Here is an 8,191-nt window from a genome sequence, read left to right as displayed (position 1 = left end):
CGAGCCCCTTTTTTCAATTCATTTTCCTTCCGTATTCAAGCGAGCACATGTCAAGGTGCGTGCCATTTTGTTTTTCGCCTTTCGCGCTACCCTTGGCAACATCAACCCCTGTCAGTGACGAAATTGGAGAGGGCTCCGCTCGGCTTGGATGGAGATAAGCACTCAGACGTGGCACATGCGCATAGCAGAGAGAAGGCGCATACATTTCCTTCTTTAACTTGATCGGTCACGTACAGCGCTCGAATACGCGGATGTTTCTTTTTCCTCAACGCGACCTCGATGTGGCCCGCTACTGGCGTCAGTGGCCCCTTCCTCTCTATAATTTTTAATTACGCTTTTAACGACAGCATAATCAAATATGCTTAAATTATGCTCTCGATGCTCTCCAGCGACGTCACGATTAAAGACTATATATGCTTAAATAATGCTGCACTTACTGTCTAACGACGTCATAATTAAAGATTATGCTTAAAGAGCTTCCACTGACGCCCGAGCGCGCATATATGCGGAGGAAGTTGGCTACGAGTCGTTCTTCGTGCACGGACACTCCCGGTTGTGTACGTAAAGGACGCAGGCGTATTTATGCAACGCAGCTCATAGAACACGTGCCGACAATAACACGCGGCGAAGTTACGCAAAGTATTAGCGCGAATATCGAGACAGTGTTTGTTTTAGTCGGCCAGAATCACTTGGCGAAACAGCGTATCACTTATAGAGTTCCGCCTCGTAATGGCTACTCCATTTGCTGAGTCCGCGCTCGTCACCCTCAGCGTGATCACAGGCACATTGAAGTCACTGCACACAACTGCCTTACCGCAGCCATAGACTTCAACACTGACTCGAGGTTCGCATGCCTCCCTCGAGCCTTTGGTTCGACTTAGACACTTGTAACACCACACACGATTGTGGTGTCAGGCTAACCCTCTGTTTCTGTTGTTTTGCGATAACTTCATTTTGTGGATCGTGGACTTAAAATATATAAAGTAACTGTAGCAAGACTGAATCACACAGGCCAGGTCTTGAAGACCATGCATCTGCTGTCGAATAACCAGTGAGTGAAAAGGTGAGGATCACCACGACCATCACCACCGCCATCATCAGCCTGACTACGCCCACTGCAAGGCAAAGGCCTCTTTCATGTTACTCCAATGAACCCGGTGCTGCGCTTGCTGCGGCCACGTCATCCCCGCAAATTTCTTAATCCCATCTGCCCACCTTTCTGCCTCCCCGTCGCGCGCTTGCCTTATCTCGGAATCCAATCTGTTACTCTTAGTGACCAACGGTTACCTTGCCTTCTCGCTACATGCCCTCCCCATGCCCGTTTCTATTTCTCCTTATACAAGAGAAAAATAAAAGCGCGAGTTATTTGCGAATACATAAGACCGCAGCCCAATTTGGTCTGATATCGGGGATATAAAAATGGCGCATTCTTGAACAGCGGGAATCCACGCTTGCTTCCGAAATAGCAAGTGCAGAAAATTCCTATATATCTGATAGCCTCTGAAACACTCCTAACCTTCCTATAAATTTCTGTACGGGTCATTAACATTTTATTGCGGGATCTCTATATTCGTGCAGCGCGATCTTGTCCACAACAAAAGTAAATAAAGCACGGTTCACTGCATGCGTAATATACTCATGGCGAGCAATGCACGAACCTCTGGTGACGAGGAAGATCCTGACGACAACCTCCTGACTGCCTTATGTGCCGCGAACAGTTCTAGGAATGCGGGCTCGAGGAATGGCCGATGCTGTCACATGAATGGAGAGTGCGCCCAGCGATAGTTCCAGTCGTTGCTGCCAAAGCGTGACGTCTCCTGGGAGATACAAATGGTAGTCTATCGGGTCTTCATGTTAAAAGAAAGGGCGTGCAAACACGCACGCAAGAGAGAAGTCGGCGTTTGTGGTGTCTTCTCTCATGTGTCCGTGTTTGCACGCCTTGTCTTTTAACATGAACACTCACAAATTAGCCCCGTTCTTGTTTGTTTGTTTGCCCTGAGGAGACTGGCACATACCCACGAGGGGGATTGGCCACACTGACAATTATATATGAAACTTCAAAAAGCAAAAAATAAGCACGAAACGCGATGTAAATAAAAAAGGAAAGAGTTAAGAAGTTAACAAAGCCGCAGGATAACGATTGAAAAAATATGTATTTAATAATAATAAGGAAAAAAAAAGTTGGTTTCCGTAGTCGGTATCACTAGCAGCGTACTCTTCCTGTTGCTTGAATGAACTTGTGTAGCGCAGTTCTTCTTTCTATAGGATGAAAAAAAAAAAAAAACGGATAAGAATAAGTCAAAGGAAAGTCGATGATACCGCTGGCAAAACCGTACGTGTTAATGATTAATGTATAGCGGTCAACTCTACAGTGTAGTAATATGGAATACACTTGGCTGTCTTTAATGATTAGAAGCGGAGAAATACTCATTTAGGAGGCAGGAGGGAGGGGGCGCAGGGGTGTATTTTTCGCCCCTACCCAACCCCTTCCAAACGTGCCCACGTAAAAAAAAAGGGGGGGGGGGGTCAGGCCGCCACGCTTAGGCAGCTCCACTTACAGTCATTTCGTTTTAGACATACGTAGTGTAATTTTGGAGTGCATAGATTAAAGAACTCCCCCCCCCCCCCCCCCCCTTTTTTTTCACCTTCCCAGGACGACGCCGTCTGGATTGACTCCTCAGACTCGGGAAAACGGTAAAGCGATACCTCAATCAGTTGCATATTGAACACCGACAAGCCCTCTAGTTCACGGCAGGAGAAAATTTACCATCGCGAAGCATCCCTCTCAAATATCCTTTACAGCCATGAGACCCCGCAGTTGACGCAAGATAGATTTGCAGTATGGCCTCGCGAAAGAGAAGACTGTTAGCGAAGCCACGATGATAGTATGCAGATGCCACGTTAGAGATTGCAGTAGCCTTAATTGGAGTTTCGGGTCAGCAGTGCACAAAAAACTCAGACGAGGCCCTGCAACATTATGTCAACATGACCAGAAAACGCTGGCGATTTGTTGTCGAGGCTCCTGAGAACACGCGAGTCAAACATTATAGCGCAGCACGCGGCCTGGAATTTACAATTAATTCTCAAAGTCAGCCATAAATCGTTCCCTCCTCTCTCGACAAATGATGCCATATACCCGCGCCATGTACCTTAATTCATGGCCATGGGCTGATTTGATGATGATGATGAAAAACTTTATTATACATATTGCTGAATGGGTGGAGTCCCTAGTCCGGGATCCCATTGGCTTGCGCCCCGGTCCTTGCGCGGGCCACCAGGGCCTCTTGGACCCCCCGGTCCGGGCTGGACAGTGCCGCCTCCCATCCATCTCTACTGAAATCCTTAAAGAAATCTGTTTTGGATGTGTTGCACTGGCACTCCCATGCCATGTGATAAAGTGTAGCTAGATTAGTGTTGCATAGCTTGCATGTTGGTGAGGGGTACTTGTCAGGGTCGATTTTGGAAAGTATGTGTGGGTTGGGATACGACAACGTTTGTAAGCGGCGCCAGGCTACCTGTGCGGCTTTACTGAGTTGAGGATGTGGTGGAGGATATTTCCTCCGCGCAAGCCTTTGGTTTTGTAATATTTCAGCGTATGTGGTCAGGTGGGCCGTCTGATCTGGAAGGGCTGGAGTCCCTACACTGAAGTTAGAGTCCCGGGGTAAGAGAGCTCGGGCGGAGGCATGAGCTAGCTCGTTGCCTCTGACTCCACAGTGGCCAGGTATCCATATGACTTGTTTCCAGTCTCCCTCAGTACGGCCTTCTGCTGCTTGTGAAAGTATTCTGCGTGCTAGAGGACTGATTTTGCCTTTAAGGTAGTTGCGATAAGCCGTCATTGAGTCCGTAAGGACGAAGGTTGACGCTGGGTTTCTGAGCGCGAGGGCGATAGCGACCTCCTCCATGCTTGTAACATCATCCTGTATGGTAGATACGCAGTCGACACATTGCCCCTGGTTGACTACTGCCACCGTGCACTGTCCTGTGTGTGACCGGGCGGCGTCCACGAAAAAGGCGCTCTCGTCATCTGAGTATTTATCATGGGCTTTGGCTCTGGCTTTGCGCCTATCTGCATGGAATGTGGGGTTCATATTCCGAGGAAGAGGCTTGATGATGATGCCTGTCCGCCATGCCTCCGGCAGCCTATGTTTGTTTCTAACATGCGTTGGTGGTGTGATGTTCAGTTTAGAAAGCACCGCCATGCCAGTTCTGGAGAGGGCTAGTCTGATTATTTGATTGTCGAGATGGGCTTTGAATAGCTCTGCTGCGGTGTTGTGAATTCCCAGTTGTTGGAGTCGTTGTGTAGACGTCCATCTAGGGAGGTTCAGTGCCTTTTTGAGGGTATCGCGCAGTATGGTGTCGATCTTTTGTTCATATGTCCTGGATATTTGTAGGTAGGGATAGCTGTATGTTACAAGGCTGACTACAAAAGCTTGAAAGAGGCGTAGGAGGTCGTGTTCCTTCAGCCCTCTGTGCTTATTGGCAATCCGGCTAATCATGCGGGAAATTTGGAGGCACCTGTTCCTAAGTTTCTGTATTGGGATCCCGTTGTTTCCCTTGTTGCTAAAGTATGCTCCTAGGATTCTGATGTTTCTGACTTCCTGAACGTAGGTGTCCTCTATCTTGATTTTGAGATGTGTGGTTTTCGAATATCTGTGCCGGAAGACAAGCAGTTCTGACTTAGACGGGGAGCATTCAAGGCCCGCTGCGTTACCGATTAACTGGACTGTCGAGGCTGCTTTTTGGAGGTTGGTCTCTATGAGTTGTAGTGGGCCCTTAGACCATATGGTGACATCATCTGCGTACAGTGCGTGGTGGATTCCCGGAATTTGTTGTAAGGCATGCGGTAGTTTAAGAAGGGCAATATTAAATAAGAGTGGCGATATCACTGCGCCTTGGGGGGTGCCGCGGTTACCCATGGTGATAGGTTGTGAAGATAGATCACCTATATGTATTGTGGCCGTTCGTCCTTCTAAGAAAGCTTTGACGTATGCATACATTCTTGGTCCACAGCCGAGTTCTATCAAGTTAGTCATGATGGTGTAGTGCCTTACGTTATCGAAGGCCTTCGTAAAATCTATTGCTAGAATGGCTCTTTCTTGTCGTCGGGCACCTGGGGTAGGTAGGTCGATTATCTCATGTTTGAGCTGTAAAAGAACGTCTTGAGCTGAAAGATGCGGGCGAAAGCCAAACATGGTGTCAGGAAGGATGTGATTTTCCTCTAAGTAGTCCGTTAAGCGAAGCTGTATGGCTTTCTCCATGACTTTGCCTGCGCATGACGTAAGGGATATCGGACGTAGATTATCTATGTTAACGGGTTTGCCTGGCTTGGGTAGGAAGATCAGGTCTGCGGTTTTCCATTCTGCTGGTAGAGTGCCAGTTTCCCAGTGCCTATTAATTTGATCTGTGAGGAGCTGTGTCATGTCATCACTCAGATTGGCTAGCAGATTTGTTGACACTTGGTCAGCACCTGGCGCCGTGCCTTTCCGCATACAGTGAATGGCTGTTTTGATTTCTTCAAGTGAGAACTGTTTAGACAGGCTTGGGTTATCGGGTCCGTTGTAAGCTGGTATTGGGGTGGGGTCTACTGCTGTGTTAACGTATTTAGATGCAAGGGCCTGAAGAAGGTCGTCATTTGTGCCTTGGAAGCTATGTACGACTTTGTTCAGAGTTCGGCGAGTGGCACCCCTTGTAGATGCCGGGTCTATGAGGTGGCGCAAAATGTGCCATGTGGCCTTCGTGTGAAGTGTGCCCGTGAGAGAGTCACACTTAGTTAACCAATTTTCCTTGGCCAAGTGCGCAGCATACTGCTCTGCTGTGTTTGTTATGGTGGCGATGCGATTCCTAAGTTTGCGGTTGTGTTTTTGCCGCTTCCAACGCCTAGTGAGTTGCCGTCGTGCTTCCCACAAATGGAGCAAGTGTGGGTCGACTGCCGGAGTTTCTGGTGTCGTCTGGATCGTTCGGGTCAGTTCTGCCTTCAGCATCGTGAGCTGCATAGTTACCGCGTCCGCCGCGAGAGGCCGCCACGTGCCCGTGTGCTCGCTCGCGATCACACTGAAAGTAAGCTGCGCGTTCGAAGACAAAAAAAAAAAGAGAAAGTGCTCAAGGTCATGACGCGCACGTGACGTAACTTGTTTCTACTGTGCCATCCCTCCCAGCTTAGCTTCCAGCGCGAGAAGAAAGAAAGCAATTATAGCGTGCGTGACATATCTCTGTAGCTCCGCGCAGGGGCATTGCCAGAATTTTTTTTTTGGTGGGGGGGTTCAACCATAATGTACGCATGTTCGTGCGTGCATTTGTATGTGTGCGTGTATATATACGCAAGCAGAATTAAAAATTTTCGGGGGGGGTTAAGCCCCCAACCTCCCCCTCCCCCTTGGTTACGCCCCTGGCTCCGCTCGTACTTGACAGACGCCAAAAATTTTTGCGGCGGTCGATTCTTGAGGCAATAAACACCTTTAATAAATCCATTTATGCTTACTTGGCAAAGTGTTGCACGGCCCCTTTAAAGGGACACTAAAGAGAAACAATGAATTGGTTTAGATGACAAAGCGTGCTCAGAGAACTCTTGTGTAGTTTATTTCACCACCATAGGTTTATTATTAGAGGAGAAAACAAAGTTCAAAGTTTAACGTATTTTGGCGCTACTGGCTCGACGAAATTTCCACAAACTCGTTATGCCATGTCTCTGGGCCCCTCAGAGGACAATGGGCTTCGATTTAACCGATTTAAGGCTTCGATTTAAGGCCCAAGCAGGTGCCGTCAAAAATATGTGACGTCACGGCAAATGGTGCGGGAATTCCAAGGTGGCGTCGCCACCTGTATTTCCTTTTTGCGCCTTTTCTCGCTTATTAAGCGTCTTCTCGCGGCAAGCGTGGTGTTTTTGGTATCGTGGAAGACTACTTTACTAATGCGAGAAAAATTGTTTTGCTCTTTAGTGTCCCTTTTAGAGTACTTGCGTGTACTGTTGGCCACCAAGCAAGATCCATCCCACCCTCTTAAACATAGGCGTGCGCACGGTGGAGGGAGGGGAGGGGTGTATCGGGAGACCAGGGGGACCACGTTTCTTCTAATTGCAGTATATAGCAGTGACCGCGTCTTTAATAGACTAGGACACGAAGAGCTGGCGTACCTTTCTTTTTTTTTTTTGTTTTTTTAATAACATCTCGCGATAGATATGCTTTCGCCGACTGCTATAGCCTCAAATCATAGCCCACACCCATGAGAGAACCGGCCACGCTCGATGTGACGAAAGTACACGTACGCACACGCTATTGGCTTTCTCCATTCGCTCTGCTTATGCACTAAGCACACACACAAAGAAACGCTTTAGTTTCCAAGTTCACAACAGACAGTTAAAACTAATTTTATAACATGGCCATAGTCATGTGGCTAACACGCGTTGGTGGCCAGTTGGTTAACAGAAGGAGCTTGATGTGGGCGAGTTGGTGTGAACACTTCGAGTGCAACGGTCACGGTCCTCGCGTTTTTTGAGTAACCATTTTTCATTCAGTAGTTGGTTAGACGCTATATCTTGATATCTATTCGTTTGAATGCGTATACACAGACTGAACATTTCGAGGGGGGGGGGGTCAACTTTCCAAAGCCCCTCTAGCTACGCCTATGTTTCATAACCGGTGAACCCAGACATGTGTGCAAGCTGTTACGTGCAGTTTGCAGGTTATTTCTCGCTAGACGTTAAGATTTTTGTTGTTGAGGTGCTAAGCTGGGTATCCCGTAAGGTTTCGATTTTCAGGCGTTTTCTAACGTGGAATCGGAGGGCGTGGCGGAACGGAAGCAATTTGCATTTAAATCAGCACAGTTAGCTCACCATTGCTAATTACGCAGGGCGCAGAAGTCACATGGGCGCCTTATTCGGCTAGACTTTGACGTTTAGTAAGCTTCACGCTGCCTCACTCACATTATTTGCAAATCCATCAATACGTCGTTAGAAGCGTTCGGCGACGAAAGCGACAGTTCGAAGTTTGCGCCAACTACTGCAGCGCCGCCTTGCGATGGCGCAGCGAAAAGCGCCGAAAGGGCCTGGCCCCCTGGCGGCGTTTGTGGATACGCAGGCACGCAGGCAACATAGGATTAGCAATATTGAGCAGTAGTACAGTGTGCAGTAGTAGCAGTAGAAAATGGTTGCAACCACGGTGGGCTAAACTAGCTAATCCTTGCACAATCAGCAACG

This window comes from Rhipicephalus sanguineus, chromosome 2 (assembly GCF_013339695.2).
Source record: "Rhipicephalus sanguineus isolate Rsan-2018 chromosome 2, BIME_Rsan_1.4, whole genome shotgun sequence".
In the NCBI taxonomy this organism is placed as follows: domain Eukaryota; kingdom Metazoa; phylum Arthropoda; class Arachnida; order Ixodida; family Ixodidae; genus Rhipicephalus; species Rhipicephalus sanguineus.
This window is presented reverse-complemented; position numbering follows the sequence as displayed.